Source organism: Panthera onca, chromosome A2 (assembly GCF_046562875.1).
Source record: "Panthera onca isolate mPanOnc1 chromosome A2, mPanOnc1 haplotype 2, whole genome shotgun sequence".
Taxonomy (NCBI): domain Eukaryota; kingdom Metazoa; phylum Chordata; class Mammalia; order Carnivora; family Felidae; genus Panthera; species Panthera onca.
Window position 1 is genome coordinate 44,588,406 of NC_138340.1, and position 19,992 is coordinate 44,608,397.

Below are 19,992 nucleotides of genomic sequence, written 5' to 3' on the forward strand. Positions count from 1 at the left end.
TGTTTCTATCAGTGTTTAGACAATCTCAGGAGATGAAGGAATCCTTAGACCCATAGGATGAAAGAAGTTTTGAGTCTTTTTGCAAAACAAAGGACACTGATGCCCAAAGAGATAAAGGATTTCCTTTAGATCTTGTGGTAAAAGTAGACCTGTTTAAGTTTGCTTCAGGATTCAGAGGTAGAATTAATAGGTAGGAGTTAAATGACTACATGGTTAAAATTTTAAAAAGAATTTTTAGAAATTGGATATTTCCAACAATGGGGAAATGCTGCTTTGAATAATAGTGAACGTTCTGTTGTTGCAAGTGATCAATCACATAACATATAACCTCCTGACATGAACTATGTACCAAAATTCCATTGGATAAAAGTCTCAAATGGTTAACCTGTAAATCCTACTCTAATATAGAGTTCAGTGTCTTAAAATATTCAACTTCATTAAGATTTTATAAACTTTTAAAATAAATAAAGGTAATAAAGATCTTGGAATGTCCTACAAAAAAGTGAAGGTGTGGGTGGAAGGATTACTTCTGGAGATTCTCATGTATTCAGGATATAGCCAGCATTTATTTGCTCCTAGGCATGGGATGGAATAAACTGATCTCCTTAAGTCCCTTCCAGCTCAATGATTCAAAAAATTCTGGCATTTTAGTGAAATGTAATATGGATGACATAATATAACCTAGGAAATAGAAAAGTCTGCAACTAAAAGATAAAGCACTTATATGTCAAAAAGCATTGTGTGAATAAATCTAAAATGTAATTTTGAACCAATTTTCAAAACTCCTACTAACAATCATAACATAGTGTCATGCAGAAGATGATGAGGAGCAAAGGATATGTTAAGGCAACGTGCAGATAACCAAATGTCTTCTTGTATTAAATGAATTCACCAAATCTTTAAAGGAATAATCATATGTATCCAAATGTGAGTGGTTTCCAGGATCTATGTCTATCTCCGTTACCCATATACACAAACATAAGCACACACATCAGCTCAAATATTTATTTCCCTTATGGTTTCATGACATTAAGTGTTTTTTTTAATCACTGCACTTGATGACCATAATTTTGAGTTGCAGATTGAATAGTTCTAAGGTGTTGATTTTGCCAAAAGTCATGGTCGCTGGGCAGCATGGTGTTTGGAAGACAGCCTGGTGTGTAGTTTTGGAGAGTTTGTTGATACCCTGCAACAGTACAGGTAGTCATTATGTCTGCATGCCTATAGCTGGTGCTGTTGGTACCCTGCCCATATACATCTTACTTTTAATTGTGTTCCTGAAGTCTTCCAACCACTAGTATCTGCAGCCATGTTCGTAAGGTCTCTTTTTTCCTGGTATGATGCCAGATTGTGCTGCTCCTGTGTATAGCTGAGGTTTAAGTGCTGAGGATTAATATCCTCTAGGAGTAGCCCTCAACCAGTGGCTCTAAGTGGTGCTGTATCAGTACCCCAGGACTCTTACTCTTCAGGTGGGATAATTCTTCAAGGTGTGTTTTACAGCACTTCCCAGAGGTTCTCCGTGAGCTTGTCCAGTGCACTCACTGCTTTCATAGAATATTCTTTATTGGTTGTTCTCACTACCCTATAGTGTTTCCTTACTTCTTTTCTGGCATTGCCTGCCCTTCCTAAATAAACTAGTTTTGTTCTAATACTTGTCTTAGAGTCACCTTCTGGAAGAATCCAATCTAAAAGACATCCTGCACACCCTGGTGGTAAGAGCAAGTCCTCCTGAAAGGGTTGATGGAACCAGCCCTTACTTTAGGGTGCATTACAATCCAGTCTCTGTTCAGCCACCTCATATCACCCTAATAATCAACATCTCGTAATAATCAACACCTTGTTATCAAGAGCTAGCAGGGAGTGAGCTTGAGGATATCCTTAAGAGGGTTTTATATGTTAAACTTAATTTTCTTTTTGTGCTTGCTAAAATACACAGCACAAGACAGCCCTTCAAGCCCCTTCATATCTTCACTGGGCATAACACTTGTGTTCTCACCAAAGTCTTAACATCAAAGGAAGAACAAACACAGAGCTCATTTACAGTGTAACTACTGAGTACTGAACATTTGCTAAGGCAAAATGCTAAGGACTTTATAACCTATATCTGGCATTTTAGTCTTTGTCATCTTTGGAGGTAATACTGTTATTCTCATTTTACTGATGAGAAATGATAGTCACAGAGAGATTCAGTAATTTGCTTGATACCTAGCAAGTAAGAGGGTTTTAATTTTTTTTAACTTTTATTTATTTTTGAGAGAGAGAGAGAGAGAGGGCGAGAGAGAGAGAAAGAGCAAGTGAGCATGAGCAGGGGAAGGGTGGAGAGAGAGGGAGACACAGAATCCAAAGCAGGCTCCAGGCTCTGAGCTGTCAGCACAGAGCCTGATGCGGGGCTCAGGCTCAAGCTCACAAACCATGATGAGGTCATGACCTGAGCTAAAGTTGGATGCTTAACTGACTGTACCACCTATGTGTTCCAAAGCATTTGGACTTTTAGATGTCACTTATAAAACCTGGCATGTGAACATTGGTGTACTTGATCAATTTGTGCTCCTAACCACTAACTCTTCCTGCCTCTGTAGGTAACTTATATGAACAATTTTTTTTTAATCTGTATTCTGAATATGGTGAAAAAGAGGAAAGGGGAAATAAAGTCACTAGATGGCTCTCACCAAAGATAATGTTAAACAGACTTGGGGAGGGTTATTGTAGTTGAAGATCACTTCCTGGGAAAAATAGGGAGAGCAATGCTGAATTTTTAGACCAATTTGTGTTACCTACTGAATCCTCTCTGTCCTTTGCTATGAATTCCAACCCCATTTCCATTCAATCATTTCCTCTTTCAAACTTCTCCAATATAGAAACAGTTGTAATCCAGGGCCTTTGGTTTCAGTTCTGTTAACTGTGTATGTGTTTATAAAATAGGGAGTCTGAATTTGATAGTGTCCAAGGTTCCTTCCATTCCCAGATGTTGTCTTCTTCACTGTTCTTAGAAAACAGAGACCTCTTTTCATTTAAATGAGTTGTAATAGCGAGATCTATTTGGATTCCTAACAACTATATCAGGAAAACAAAAAAAGATTTGGATCAGTTTTTATAATTTAAAGCCATTGTTCAGCCAACTGGTTTCCCCTGCCAGTGCCACCTTCCCTATAGTTTCTTGGTATTTCTGATCTGAAGTGGGATACAGGAACTTATTTTAGCATTTCATGAACCTCTATACATATTCAAAGTAATTTAGAATTTTAGAGGCATGACTTCAGCTCATTGTCACAATGTTTAGAGATCTTTTGACATAAAGGGAGAGCTGTTAACATCCTGCTGTTCCTAGTATTTGTAAAGTGGTTTCAAAGGAATGATTTATCATGTGAATTGATAGAAGGATCATCAGGTAATGAGATAGATTTCCTGAAAATTAGTGAGTGCTGTGTTGTCCAGGAACTAAACTTGTTTTATCCTTATTTGCCACCTGTCCTGTGTTTCTAGTGCCGAATCTGATTTCCTGTTCCAAACTGGAAAAAACAGCATTGCCCTCTTTTTCGAATTGACTTTGGATTTTAGCATGTAAGGTGATGCCATTGTTTGTACTGAAATGAACTTTGAATGAACTCCTACAGTAATGAACTGATAACCAATAAAATAAATAATTGATTCATCTCAAAACAATCTAACTCCTAGAGGTGGAGTGCCTGAGAAGCTTCTGTTTAACTGCCCTCTAGAAAGCCTCTCAGGTTTTTGCCTTTCCTTCTTACTTTTTTTTCCAAATGAATGATTTTTGACAAACAGACTCCTAAGGGCAGTCAAGTGTCAAATACAAAGTTATGGCTGGTGTAGCTGCCTTTGGGATCACATGCTCCATTTATTCATTTTAGAAAGCTCAGATGCACAAACATGTGGTGCCATTTTGTGTGCCTGTCAGTTTAGTGCATTTAATGAACATTGATCATGCTCATTCAGACACATTTCTCCATCCTGCAAACAAGTCAGTCGTTTCTGAAAGATGTGGTAGAAACTTTCCTTTTCTGCAAACAGCCTCAGTGAAGTACTTAAAATAAATAAATAAATAAATAAATAAATAAATAAATAAATAAGACTAAGACATGCCTTTAATTTCACTTAAAAAAGAAAGTTAATTAAAAAATTTATTCTGGTTTTATCAATATGAATCTAGTATTTACTTAAAGTTTGAATGACTTTGAAAGTCATTAGATGGCTGTATGATTATTTCACATTTTACAGCATTGTTCAAAAAGTGATTTTTTTGTTCTTTTTAAAGTTATTCTTTCAATTATAAAACTTCCCACTTGTTCATTTTACCATTTATAAATTGTGTTGATTACATTGATGAATTGGTGCCAGATTTATTATCCTACATTATAGTGAGAAAAATACTTTTTTCTTGCCATTTGATTTTTTCATTCTGTCAAAAATCTCATAAAAGGAGTAGTGTGGCATCTTATAATTGGAAGACACTGTGTTTTTTTATGAGTGATATTTTTGTTTGCTATTCTGTTATTATTAGGAACAAATTTTAAATACTGTTCAATTACTTTGCCCCAGTTAGAGGTGCATTATACTTAGAAATGATTTGTTCATAACTGTTGTGTTGGGAGATGGGCCCCTGGGTAGCTCAGTCAGTTGAGCAGCCGACTCTTTATTTCAGTTTGCGTCATGATCCCACTGTCGTGAGAACTAGCCCCATGTCTGGCTCTGTCCTGAGCATGGAGCCTGCTTAAGATTCTCTCTGTCTCTCCCTTTGCCCCTCTCCCCTGCTCACATTCTCTCTTTCTCAAAAAAAAAAAAATGTTGTGTTGGGAGAATATCCTAATAAGTTTTTGGAAAGGGCTAAGTACATTTACATTATTCTACATGTGTTGTTATTTCAATGTTTATATTTCTTTGGTTGAGTTTTTTTTTTCTTTCACCCTGGAAGAGTGTATAGCTAAAAAGACAGATATGCTCAAATTATACTACAGACCCATGTAAACAACTTGTGGATTTTCCAAGTTGCTGATGAAAATTAGAATTGAATAATAATGCCAAGAGTCTCAACTATCCAACTTTTAGACTTTGATAATCTTATAAAATAAATTGAGCATTCCATTCAGAATGTGGTATATCTTTAGGGAAAAAAAATCTAGCATTTGTTTTTGTTTCTATGAAACTATTTAAAAACATTAAACATATTCATGATGACATATATTAAGGATCATTCATTATAGCTTTCTTTGTCATGCAGGGAAACTGCATATAGTCTATCTATAAATACAGAAAAGTTCTAAAAGTTATGGTTCATATCAATAGTGGAATATAAACTCATCAAAAATTATAAGGCAGTATTTTCTGATAGAAGGGATGTATATGCATGTCCACAAGAAAAGCAACGTGTAGAATAATAATGGATATTATGTTCTTTATGTAACAAGTAAAAATAAAAATATACATATCTCTATATGTGTATGTAGATGCACAAAATAAGTTTTGAGAAAGAAATATCTTCCTCTCTCTTAGAGAATGAGATGTAGAGCATTGAAAACAAGATTTTGATAAATATGTCTCCAGTTTTCTTTACAAAAATAATGCATGAAACTGAATTTTGTGTAGTTGATAATAATTGTTTTTTTTATTAAAAAATTTTTTTAATCTTTATTTATTTTTGAGACAGACAGAATGTGAGTGGGTTAGGAGCAGAGAGAGAGGGAGACACAGAATCCAAAGCAGGCTCCAGGCTACGAGCTGTCAGCACAGAGCCCCACGTGGGGCTCGAACTCACGAGCTGTGAGATCATGACCTGAGCCACCCAGGTGCCCCAATAATTGATTTTCTTAAGAAAATCCATGAAACAAGAGGAATCATGATTAATCTGATCAACAAATATTTATGGCACCCATTCTGTGTGTCAGGTTTCAAAGTTGCCACTGGCAACACAGTGGAGACCAAAGAGACATCCTGGTCCTGACCCCAAAGGTAAAAAGATTGATAAAAATGTTATATACATTATTATGTAGGAAAAGTACAGGGAGTTAGAAAAGTTTATAATTATCTGGTCAGTGAATGTTTTCTGAGGGAGGAATTCTTGCACCCACATCTGAAACCTGAATCAGGCCTAAGTAACAAGGCTATTCATGAAGATAAATTAATGGAAATACTAAAGAAAAAGGTGAATAAAAATGAAGAGTATAGAGTATTTCTTAAGAAATAGGCCAGATTATCCAGTCTATCCAATTGGCTACAGTTAATCTGTAATGCTTTGCCATTGGCAAACCATCCAGAAAAATCAGTCACTGTAACTCTCACTGCACAAGCAATGAGCCAAGCATTATTGAAGCTAGTATATCTTCATTGTTCATTTATGATGCATTATGAGACCTAGCCCACTTGAGCTTCAACTCAATGTTATTGGCATTATTTGGATAACTGAACATCTGTCATTGCCCAAAGACATACTAAAACATTGCCTGAATTAACTCACTCTCCTGTCTTTCTCTCTTTCCTTGCCTGCTTCCATCCATGTGCTCCTGCATTTTTGCATCCAGTAAAAAATATATATGGAGCGCCTTGTATATGCCACATGTTAGAGAAAGCAAACGTCCTTATGCTACAAGTTCATATTCAAACATTGGAATAAACACAGAATTAGTAGTAAACTGCAAATAGAGATTAATTTTGTGAATAAAATTATCGGGGAAGAGAAGGCCTAATTCATTTGGTATATTCAAGCAAAGTCTTTCTGAGAAGGTGGCACTATGCTGAGATTCTTGCATTAGAAAGATCAGGTATGGAAAAAGCTAAGGAAAAGTCATGTGCAAAACTCACGAGCTAGGGGAGAACTTGGGAATGCTGGAGCGAGGAAACAAGGTGGATGTGAATGGAGGAACACACCTTTAATTACACAGGGATCCAGCCCCAGGGTGGTACAGTACCTTGGGGGAAAATACTACCCAGGCATCCTGGAAGCACAGCCCTTACTGAGACAATGAAATATCAGAGTCTATTTTGTAACTTCCAAGGCCACACTCTTTCTCTTGGAATCGCTGAATCTTAGGTATAGAAGAAACTCTAAAGGTGATCTAATCAAACCATTTCCCTGTTGAATACACTTTGTGTTGGAGGTCTGAATAGCTGAAGTTATCTATCAGTAATCGGTTTTTTCTTCCTCTTTGACCCAATTTTCTGATTGATTTAAAGACTTAGCATTCTTTCCTTCACAAAGGTGACCCTGAGTACATTAGAAGCACCATTCATGTTTACCCCTATGTGCTTTTGGATTATGCCTCCAATGCCTTAATAGAAAGCCCTCTTTACACTCAGGGTATCTGAATAGGTGGAAACATTAACAGAAGTTATTATTTTATGTGGCTCTCTTAAACCCTGAGACAAGGGAGATTAACCCTGTCTTAAAGCATTTCACGAAAGGGGCTTTTCCAACACTTCTCCTGAAAATCTGTATTAGTGATTCTCCAAGATGTGTGATGTAGAGAGTTAAGCCAATTACCTATATAATTAAAATCAAAGAGCTTAATAGTGAAGTGAAACTCCTGGATTATCCTCATGGATGTTTACACTGCTAACCACACAATTTCACCAAGTAATTACCAATTCGGTGAGGTCAGTGATAAAAAACTTATACATAAATATATAGCTATTTACAATCTTGGGGCACCTGCATGGCTTGGTTAAGCTTCCAATTCTTGATTTTGGCCCAGGTCATGATCTCACAGTTTGTGAATTCGAGCCCCACATTGGGCTCTGTGACAGCATGAAGCCTGCTTGAGATTCTCTCCATCTCTCTCTGCCACTCCCCTGCCATTGCTGTAAATACATACATACATACATACATACATACATCTTAAAGAAAACCTAGCAGGTTATTCAAAATGACATATACATTAATATCTGCGTATGTACAATCTTTACAGTCTTTTAGAGAAAACATTTTATATGTACGGACTCATGTTTTCTTCTCACAAAACTTGGAGCACTACTATGATTTCTACCCCCTTGTAATTACTTTCTGGTTGTTGACCCAAACTGTGCCTTTACTGGCAAACTAAAAGTGTTGAGGCAATTGAAAAGCTAATGGAGGTTATAAAAGCCCTTATATCTCTATTACAAGCAAAGGCTAAACCCTTAGTAAATGTCTGTTGAGTGAAGTTGAATTGAATTAGTTTGAATTGAATTGCTTTGAGGTAGCTGTAGCTGGAACCAATTATTACTTCATCCTTTGGTCAGTGTTTTCAGCTGATTTTTCAACAATTATTCATTCAACCAACATTTTATTGAGTGCATACCTATTAAGAGCCAGGCAGAAACTCAGTTCAGGGCTGTGGATTCACAGATTAAATAAACACAGACCTTCATTTATAATTGCTCACAGTGTACAGAGGAAGATAATGTGCAAAGTGCCAACAGTTGTGCAAGTAGAGAGCTCTAGGGAACTGTCACGGGGATGAGTAAATAAGATGGGAAAGGAGGTGATGAGGTAGGAGGAGAATCCTGGAGGAGATGACACCTGAATAAAGTACTGAGGTATCATCTTCCTAATCAGAAGAGGCAGTGAATAGCATTTCTATTTAGGGAGGAAGAGGTTGTTTTAGTATTTACTCTGAGGTGTTTTCTAAGCTTTTTATTAGCTCATTGAATTTTTCTAGAATCACTTTCTTTTGGTCTCTGGCATTGTGAATTGGACATAGAGTGTTGAAAAGGAATTCTTCTTGACCTCAGAGCTTGGTGAAGACGTTAACTGCAAAATATAGTGTGTTCATCTATTGTGGCTAATTACACATGTGCATGCACACACACTTTGTGTGTGTGTGTGTGTGTGTGTGTGTGTTCATTCTCACTGTAGGTTAATATTTCATACATATTTTAATCAGCTTCATATATTTTTCCCATTGTGTAAATAAATATGCCCTTAAGTTCATAGTTTGTAAATAAAATGTATATATTAAACTGAGAGTTTCTTTCCCTTTGGTGCTAGTTAGAGAATTTTTTGAGGGGGGTTTGAGGGGCAGAGGGAGAGGGGGAGAGAGAGAATTTTAAGCAGCCTCCACACTCAGCACAAGGTCAACATGGACTTGAACTCACGAACTGTGAGATCATGACCTGAGCCAAATACAACAGACGCTTAACCAACTGAGTCACCCAAGTGTCTCTCATTAGAGATTTTTTAAGATAATTTTTTTGAAATATAAAATGGCGTACTTGGAGTTCATAGGTCCTGATGTTAAATTCCACTCGTATCATGTAGGAGAACAATGTGTTACTAACATTAATTTTTGCCTATTTAACACTTAAATGGTGGAAGGTAATCTACGTGAACCCTTAAAATTGAGTTACATAAAATGTGTTTCATTTGTGGATTTTGTTAAATATTTCTTCATCTTTAACATTTTCTCTGCTTTCTACCTGTTTTCATACAAATGGAACCTGTTAATTATCAGAGTGGTCAGACACATTAAGAATTGTGCCTTCCTCAGTCTCAATTCTAGTGATAACAGGGAGGCTCTATCTGTTCAATTCACAATTTCATGATTTTCCCCTCCTCTTGGAAATTGGTTTAGCATAAGAAAAACTAGATACATATAAATCACTGCTACATATTTTAGAATCAAAGTTTCCATTAAGAGATGTATTCTACTAAGTTTCCTTAAAATAAAACACTGTAAAATAAACATCTGTTAAAAGATCCAGTTATTTGAATTCATTTTTCACATTATGTTGAAGGACACTTTTTCACTACCGTAAATGTACATTTTAGGTAGTGTCCTTTGTATTGTGAAATGTAAAACACATCTTTGCTAACGATCAAACCCAATATTTCTGAATCCATATAGTTTGTTTTGGAGGACCACCTACTTAAAAGCAATAGGAAAAAGCATGAAAACAAAAGCCTTATTAGAAGAAGTTGTAAAAATTTTATTTTTAAAATTTGTGCATAAATATCACCTCTATATTGGTTAAAATATACATATCCAGGCTCACTCTCAAACTTTCTGATTGTAGAATCCTGCCTTGGGGACTCAAACATTTTCTAAAATGGAAATTGTAAATGATTATGATGCAGGTGGCTTCCAGTACACACTTTGAGAAACTTTGAAGCATGAAGCTTAATTACCTGTATCTTTGAAGATTCATGAAATTCATATTGGCGGTGGAGAAGGAGATAGGATGAATTAGGGTGGAGATAGTGTAAATTATCTGGAGGTAATGACTTGCTTAATTTACCAGTGGGGACCTGCACCTTGGAAACAAATTGGTGTTCAATGGGATCTTTACAGTCGTTAGTCTGTAAGTATTAATAGATCCATTCCCAGCATCAAAATTGGTACTTGGATTATATTTAAAGTCTATGAGATGATGATATGCCTCTAGCCACAGTTTGTTTTGCTTATCTTACATTGCTTTTATTAATACTCCTTTTTTGCAGTTATCTCTGTATTGACTTTGACAAGCTCAAAGACTTCATCACCTTTTTCTTATCTGCTTGCTTACCTTCACCCTATACTGCTTTCACTCATTCTTTAAAGATGTCCAGGGATTTAAAATTTTCAAGATATTCTTACTCTTTTGTTTTTTAATTGCATTTACTTTTTGTGGCAGGTGCAACCTATGTCTTTTATTCATACTTCCTATTTGAAAATGTTTGCCAAAATTAGAAATAAAAGACAGAAAGCAAGGTGTCAGTGCACTAATAACATATATTTCCAAAGATGCTTATCTCAGAATATGGTAGTAGACCATTGGCTGGCTGAGCATTTTTTGCAGTAATGGCAGGTAGTGGCAGGCTAACGAATATAGCAGTGGAAAAATGCAGTAATGGCAGCCTAAGGAATCTAGAACACTGTCTGCAGGTCTGGTTTTCATTGGATGCACAGGGTGTTTTAAAAGGGGTGTGAAGACATTGGCAATTTACTGATTTGGTATACCTGTACCTCATTGTTTCTCAAGGTATGGTTCACAGATAGAATGAGAATATACTGAATCTTCAATTCCACTCTTTAGAAAGTAACTAGATCGACACTGAAACAGTAAGTGTGAATCAGGATAGTTCTGGATAGACTGTGGCAGTGGTCTATTCCTAGACTGCCATCCCTAAAATTACATGAAATGTATGTTAAAATTGCACATCCTTAAGATTTACTTAAAAATTCCTGGGGGTAGAGTGGAAGTCTGCAGTTTGTACTGTTCCTGGGAAGTTTAAACAAAGCAAGATAATTGCATATTAAAGCATTAGAACTTCAGACCAGTGTTCTCAAAGTGTGAACCTCAGGTGGCCAACATTCCCATCATCTGATAACTTGTTAGAAATGCAGCTTCTTAGACCCTACCGGAGACCTGCAGAACTAGAAACTGGGTATGGGACCAGGCAATCTATTTTATTTTTTTATTTTTTATTTATTTTTTTAACGTTTATTTATTTTTGAGACAGAGAGAGACAGAGCATGAACAGGGGAGGGTCACAGAGAGAGGGAGACACAGAATCTGAAACAGGCTCCAGGCTCTGAGCTGTCAGCACAGAGCCTGACGCGGGGCTCGAACCCACGGACCGTGAGATCATGACCTGAGCCGAAGTCGGACGCTCAACCGACCAAGCCACCCAGGCGCCCCCCAGGCAATCTATTTTAATAGACTCTCCAGATTATTCTGCATACTGAAATTTGAGAAACATTGTTCTATTGAATCTAGCAAACCATTACCTTTCTGATTTACTGTTTTCATTACTTAGTATTATAATAATGTGATTTTTTTTTGTAAAAAAAAATCAGGTGCTCCTCCCACTTACATTCCCTCATATAGGTGATAATACAATATTATGCATTGTTGAAAGAACTGGAGAGGAGATAGGAATGTCTTAACTGGGATTATAGTCATCTGACTTCTTTCTAATAAGTTTTGGAGTGTGTGTGTTGTGTGTGTGTGTGTGTCTGTGTGTGATTCTAAAGTGGAAGATGACAAATCTGAATTGGATGACTAGTGAAAAGGAGTCATGGGACTGTGGAGAAGAATGATAAAATAGGGACAAATACTGACATGGTTGTTCTCTTGGAGGGCTTGGTTATGATTCTCCATTTCCAGTGCCTGAGGCGTTTAACACTGAGGTGAGCACAGAGACCCTCAAGTTTACCTGTTCTTTAGCACAACAACCTGACTTTAAAAAAATTTTATTTAAAAAAATTTTAATGTTTGTTTATTTGAGGGGGGGTGGTGCGAGACAGAGGGAGATAGAATCTGAAGCAGGTTTCAGGCTCTGAGTTGTCAGCACAGACCCCAGCCTGGGGCTTAACTCGCAAACTGTGAGATCATGACCTGATCTGAAGTTGAATGCTTAACCAGCTGAGCCACCCAAGTAAGTGCCCTGGACCTGACTATTTTAAAAGCAATTCCTTTTGAAAAAAAATCTGTAGAGGTTAATTTTTTCATTTTAGCCTTTAGTAGTGCCAAAACTAATGCTAGCAAAAGCCTCTGGCAATAAATGAGATTAACAAACCAAAGCTAAGAGAAATCCACAGAAGTTTTACAAACCTGAACAGCAGTTTTCTTTTCCCTCCATCAATATTATATTTGCAGAGATATTCTTGGCATTCAGTCACATTTGTCTATTTTTCCACCTCTTCTTTTCCTTTTGTATTGGCAAAGGTAGTTGCTGAAGAATTAAATGACACATTCCTCACATCCTAGGACTGTCCTTGAAAATCACTCCTAGATCTTTAAATACAAAGTATGAAATTTTGTGCTATTGTGTGCCATTGTTTAATTAGAGACAACTTTGGTAAATATTGTGAGCAGATAATTTGTGAATTATCTCCTTTAATACTCAGGAGCTACAGTTTCCCAGTTCACTTTTAACATGTCTACATAAGTCAGAGCAGGTTATGATAAAGGAAACAAATGATGCATGTATATGATGAGTGTGTTTGAGAATACTGTGTGTGTTTCTCTTTGAGTATCTGGATGTCTGTGTTACAAAGCCAAACATTCTGCATTCTCTTTTTTTATTCCTTCATCCCTTCTGCAGATAAACAAGGAGGTTAAGTGGCTAGTTCAAGGCCCTTTATATGATTAACAATTGATTCAGGATTTCAACTGGTGCTTGATGATACAGTATACCTACTGTGTATTCTAGGCAACATTCACTTGTGCGGGTTTTTTTTTAATTCATTTATAAAATAATACTATTGAAATCCAAATGAGTTACTGTATTTTACATTTGGTGATTACTAAATAAATGAGTGAGGCATCTGAATAAATTCAGGAGAGCAAAGAAGCCCATTATTAAGGTAGGTAGAATATGATTTGAACTAATAAACATATTAATACATATGATTCAATAAGTAATGTTTTCAAGGAAGGGAAGGTGTCTTATTTAAGCCTCCCAAGTGTTTGTGATCTGATTGAATCATTATTGCTTACAATAAGGTCCAAGGGAAATATGGCTGTATTTCCCAATATTATCTGTCCCTAAAAGAGACTCTTCTTCATAGGGAGATAGTCTAACAAACTGAAGATAAAGTATAACCTTTGGGGGCCTCGTCTTCCACATATTTTATTCTGCGTAGTAGCAGGTAATAAATAAGGTATTAGGATAGATTTTCAGTTCACATGCAATTTTGATTTCTACAGTGGTTTCAGCTGTGGCATTCAAACATAGTTTTGCAGGTGCAGAGAGAGTTATTTCACCCTCCAGTGTGACTAATTGCTAGTAATTGACTATAGGAAGGGGGTTGGGAAGGCTTGTCTCTAGATCTTCCCCATCATGTTTTGTGCAGGGTCCTTAGCAACATGGAATGGCAGCTGGGAACAGGATAGCCATTGAGAAATCATTAGCAAGTGTGCAATATTCCAAAACAGGTGGGTCTCAGTTCAAAGAACAGCCTTGTGTGAAGTGATTTTTTACATAAATAGAAAACTCTGTGAAAACATGCTCTTCTAAATAATGCTTTATTTTCATATCTGATTCAATATCCATTTATAATTGGCTCTTACCACTATGGTAATTTTCCATCTCATCTCTTGCTTTTTTCCTCTTTCCAGTAACTAATGTTCTATAAACTAGTATTCAGTATGCCATTTAAAGAAATAAGGGGGAGGGGCACCTGGGTGACTCAGTTGGTTAAATGAGTCAGGTCATGATTTTGCAGTTTGTGAGTGGGAGCCCCAGAGCCCACATCGTGCACCTCACTGTCAGTACTTGGGATTCTCTCTCTCTCCCTCTCTCTCTGTCCCTACCCCACTCATGAATTTTTTCTCCCTCTCTTTCTCAAAGTAAATAATAAATAAAACGTAAAGGAATATGGGGGAATTCACCAATATATGTAAAGAATAATGTATTTATAATGAAAGTACGTATTGAAACATTTTCTATAAAATAAGAAGTTCGAGCTTTAAGTCAGATTTTTGCAACATTGTGAGAGCAGCATTGTGAAAGTATATACTTCCTGTGTCATTTTTAAAAAATTTTTTTTTAACATTCATTTTTGAGACAGAGCATGAACGGGAGAAGGTCAGAGAGAGAGGGAGACACAGAATCTGAAACAGGCTCCAGGCTCTGAGCTGTCAGCACAGAGCCCAACGCGGGGCTCGAACTCACAGACCGTGAGATCATGACCTGAGCCGAAGTCGGACGTCCAACCGACTGAGCCACCCAGGCGCCCCACTTCCTGTGTCATTTAAGATTATGATTATGATTATGATTTTTATTATTGTCTCTATTATACTTTTGTTAAATGTAATCCAAGATCCAGGATGGGATTTATCAGGTGGTTACATTTTTGTGACTGTCTAAAATGGCCAAGCCCTAACAAAAACAACAAAATACACCGTTTATGGACCATGGAGATTTCAGCAGATATAACCCAAAAGATAAGGTGGGTTGTTTCTAAGCGTGAAATGAAGAAACCCCAGGTCTTAGCTAATATGGAGAATTATTTTGTTGTCTACAACACATCCTGCTGAGTTTCAGGACACTTTCTTGCATGGAAGCAGAATTACAAAACACTTTTATTTCTTTTCTCTAATTCTTTTATGTCACATTCCTTAAATATTGAATGACTATAAACTTAACATTTATCTTACCCCTGTGTATCCGTTCCCCCCCCCCCACACTCACCACCCAATACACATGTAAAGCTTATCTCAGGAGACTTTTTAGTCCAGGAAGGAAATGCACTATAATTTAGGGCCTTGGTAATACTTATCTTGGTTAATTTTATTCTATTAAATGGACTTTAAACTACTTGAGTAGTTTAAATAATGCCATCTAAATAGTGATATATCCATTACTACTTTTTGTGTGATAGATAAGATTCAGAAGCTTACTTCCAGGTATGTGTATGAGAGAGAGAGAGAGAGAGAGAGAGAGAGAGCGAGCATGAGCAGGTTATGGGGGAAATGGAGAGAGGGAGAAAGGAGAGATATGGGAAATTGTCATACCTGTTTATGGAGGCTGAGAAGTCCCATGATCTGCCGCATGCAAACTGGAGACCCAGGGAAACCATTGATTTAATTTAGTTCAAGTCTGAGGGCCTAAGAACTAAGTGGGGGCTGTGGTTTGAATCACAGTCCAAGGATTGGAGAAGTTGAAATGAGATGAAGTGTCCCCACTCAAGCCAGCAGGGAAGAACCATAATGAATAAATTACTCTTCCTCAGTCTTTTTGTTCCATTCAGGTCCTCACTGGATTGGATAAGGCCACTTACATTGGTGAGGGCTGTCTTCTTTACTCAGTCTGCTGATTCACATACCCATCCCTTACAGGAACAGCTTTTAGACACACCCAGCAATAATGTTTTACCAGCTACTGGGTCATGCCTTATACCAATCAAACTGGTGCATAAAATTAACCAGCCCCATGTGACTGATGGCAATCCTGAATTACAAAACATTTTGATATCCTTAAGGAGAGTGCACCTGTTTCTTTTTCCCAAGTCACATTCCTAAGTGAATATTTGCACTTTGAGGGAATAGATCCTATAGGGGAAACAATACTTTTAACTCTTTTTAATATTTTCCTTAAGAAATAGTTTACATAGAAGTTTATTCATGAAAAGTAATTTACTTAAGAGAACTCTGTAAGAGAGGGATGGTTTTAAAGGACAGCGTTGTAGGAGAGAGTTTCTTCTGACAAAACTCTTCAGTATAATTGATGAGTTGGTTCCATTCTAGTTCCTGGTGACCCATCGAGCACTGAGAAGGAAATGATGCAGGAAATGAATGTTGTGGTCTCATTTGTCAGGCAGGGCCACCAGTTTCTTGTAGGACAACTGACTTTCCTTCCATTTTTTTCTCATGCTTCCCCACCCATCCTTCTCCCCTTCAGTGTTTTTCTGTCCCATTAAACCACTAGAGTGACTGCCCTTTTGATAGCATCTTAGCATTAGTTCTTAAAGATCTACATTTGTGGGGCGCCTGGGTGGCACAGTCGGTTAAGCGGCCGACTTTGGCTCAGGTCATGATCTCGCGGTCTGTGAGTTCGAGCCCCACGTTGGGCTCTGTGCTGACCGCTCAGAGCCTGGAGCCTGTTTCAGATTCTGTGTCTCCCTCTCTCTCTGACCCTCCCCCGTTCATGCTCTGTCTCTCTCTGTCTCAAAAATAAATAAACGTTAAAAAAAAATTTAAAAAAAGATCTACATTTGTATTGGCCTTCAATAGCAAAGAAGACAAGTTATTAAAAATCACAAGAGTTCAATAAGAAAGAGTATATCTGTCATTTTGATATCATGCCAAAGTATTTCCAGACTTAAACCACTTAAGTCAATTTTCAATATGTATTTAAATGTTCCCCTAATTCACTGAGGCTGGCTCTCTGGTCAACTGGAGGACCAGCATTTTAGGCCAGTTCATCTGTAGTGGTAACTGCTCATCCAGAGGTATGGTTCCACCTTATTTTCTTTTCATTTAGGTTAGCAGTCAGTTTTAATTTCATTAACCAGTTTAATGTATGTATAACTTGATCCATTTGTAGTTTATCTTGTTTTCTTTTAGGTTTTAAGTAATGAAGGACCAAATTGCTTTACATAGTTTATGTGATAAATAAATGTGTGATTAAGTTTGGACATTATTTCCTTAGGAAACTCTGGCCTCTTCCAGGATTGCTCCAATCACTTTATTTTATGCTCCTATAGGAACATTTATCTTTCCTTCATGGCAGTGTGATTTTATATATACTTGTGTGCTCTTCATTTTTTTATCAAGTAGTTTTCAAACGATGACTTTATATTGATACTTTTACCATGGTGAATATACTCTGTGAATAAAGTGTATAGAAACCACTGCTTTGTGAAGCTTATATTCTAGTAATCAAGACAAAAGGCTGGCAATGGGTGTTACAATGTCAGGTAATAAAAAGTACTTTACAGACTAAATTAAGCAGGGTAAAAATGGAGAATTGCCTAGGAGGGGCTGCTCTATAAGATTAAGTATGCTAGTTAGGAGATACCCCTCTGAGGAGATGATGTACAGCCAAGAAACTGAAAGACAAGAATCAACCAGTCCTGTGAAGATTAATGGGAATAGCTCTTTAAGCAGAGAGGGGAACCCTGAGGGGGACCCAATTTTAGAGTAAGGCCAGTGATGCTGGGTGTGGGTGAATGAGGGAAAGTGGTAGAAATGGGTATTATAGAGGCTGACACATCAGTCAAGGCCTTGTTGGCTGACATAAGTTCATGTCTTATTTACTTATTTATTTGTTTTAAAGATTTTTTAAATGTTTATTTATTTTTGAGAGAGAGAGAGAGAGAGAGAGACAGAGCATGAGCAGGGCAGGGGCAGAGAGGCAGACACAGAATCTGAAGCAGGCTTCAGGCTCTAGCTGTCAGCACAGAGCTCGACACAGGACTCAAACTCACGAACCGTGAGATCATGACTTAGGCTGAAGTCGGATGCTTAATCGACTGAGCCACCCAGGCACCCATAGGTTCATGTATTTTTTTAAAGTTCATTGGAAATCATGTTAGGATTTTAATTGGTATTTCATCTGTTAGACCATCCCAGTTATATGAGGACAGAGTCTGCACTTAACTGTTACAGACCCAAAGCTAACACTTAATTCATATTGGATGGGTGAATGGATGTCAGACAAATGAATTAATGGCTCTCCAACCCTGTGGCTCTTTTACATAAGTGATGCCTTCAAAAAAGTAAGGCTTTTTGCTCATTTGTTTTGCTTTACCTTTTTAATATCAGACTTACATATAGTGTAACTATTTGGTGTTGCCTTTGTATCCCTTCACAAATATAAGTTTAAAATTTATTACATCTGGGGGCTCCTGGGTAGCTCAGTCAGTTAAGCATCTGATTGTTGATTTTGGCTTGGGTCACAATCTCAAAGTTGTGAGATTGAGCCCTGCATCAGGCTCTGTGCTGGCAGTGCAGACACTGCTTGGGATTTTGTCTCTCTTCCCCCTGCCCCCGCTCACACCGTCTCTTAAAGTAAATAAATAAACATTAAAAAGTAAAATTTATTACATCTAGATAATTAGAATTTACTGAGTCTCACACCTTGAATGTTACATCCTTTTTCTTCCTTTTGCTTGGTTAAACAAAAAAAAATCTGATTGGCCTGACGGCTTGAACATGATTGTCCACTTAAGCTTACTTGTATTAACATGTGATAACTAATCCTAAAGGATAATGATAAAGCAGATTTCCCAGTTCAGAGGTCAGAGGATCAGACATTAGCTGTTCTAAAACAATGAGATGGGATAGGCAGAATGACCACAACCTAGTTAATCCCCTTTAGGAGGTCTGTGGAGCCTGTATGTGTGTTAATGGGATTAGAAACAGACTCCTTGCTGGGCAGAGGTGACCTGAGCATCCTTGCAATGTCTCTCTCAGGGAGAACAGTTCTATGAAATCCACGTTCTACTACCTGAAAGTATAAAAATGACAGCCATTTGCAGTTCTTGATCAGTCTGCAATATAGAAGTGAAATCAAAGACTTTATGGAGAATAACATTTTAAAAATCTTTGCCATGGTTGTCTATTCAGGGGAAACAGCGATTTGAAAAGAAAAAGTGAAAATTGGAACTTACTTCTAATATCCAAGAAATGTTTAACTATGCCATTCAAGTATGTTTGAAATTCACGTGACTTAAAGAGACTAAATTTAGATTTAAAAAATAAAAGCAGTTGTGGCCACTTTCTGTAACAGGTCCATATAATATGCTCAAACATAATATGGTTGTATTTTTTAGTGTACCCAAGTAGACTGCTGTATGTATGTAACATTGAGCCCTGCCACACTTGTATGAAAATAAACAAATGTGATGTTAATATGACTTGAGCACAGGGTCTGTTTTTCTCTTCCATAGCACTTTAGAGCTTCAGAGAATTTTGTCACTGTCCCATTTAACTGGCATCTTTCTTAAAGGGCTGGTTTTATTCAAACCAATTATTTTCTAATTCTCTTCTTGATTTCTTTCCCTTGACTTCAGTAAGTCTCATATTCCAGGACATCATCCTGCAACTTGCTCATACCTTCAACCTCACTTCTTGAATTCAGTTCAGAATCTGATTTGGAGCTAGTATCTCTGAGTGTAAAACACTTCCTGCTATAAATAAATTCATGGAGTTTATTTAAGTTTGATACTAGATGAGTCACATCAGCATATGTTTTGCTTCATGTTATCAGCATCTCGTGGGTTGAGCTCTCTTCATTTTTTACTCTGAAAGTGACAGTGCTAAATATGTCTTGAGGGGCTAAGGCAGGCTCAGGAAAGTCTCCTTTCTGTGACTATTGGAGAGAACCAAGTTATAGCGAGCCTAGTGGTTTAACGAAAGAAGTATAATCCTTTTCCCTTTTAATTCTCCTTATTTTTGAGTGTCCTAGGTTAATAAACTAGTGGCTAGTAGTTAAGCGAAGATGAAAAATACCAACAACAAAGTAGTTTCATCCTGTTTTATAGGTGAACACCTAAGCCTCAGAAGTGAATGACTTGTCCATAGTCACAGAGCAATACAGTAACAGAATTGGGGTTTTAATCCAGGCTTTCAGTC

The 19,992-nt window shown here is 37.1% G+C and overlaps 1 protein-coding gene across 4 annotated transcripts in view; it reads left to right on the top strand.

Annotated features, from left to right (window-relative positions):
• CNTN4 (contactin 4) overlaps window positions 1-19,992 on the top strand; it is an 898,074-nt gene that overhangs the window by 307,906 nt on the left and 570,176 nt on the right. The window contains exon 1 of one of the 4 annotated variants that reach the window (XM_078442808.2): window positions 18,091-18,134. The exons of the other annotated variants lie outside the window; for them this stretch is intronic. The gene's annotated coding sequence lies outside the window, so the exon portion shown is untranslated. Of the gene's footprint in view, window positions 1-18,090; window positions 18,135-19,992 lie in introns of those variants that run through there. 4 annotated transcript variants of the gene reach the window in all.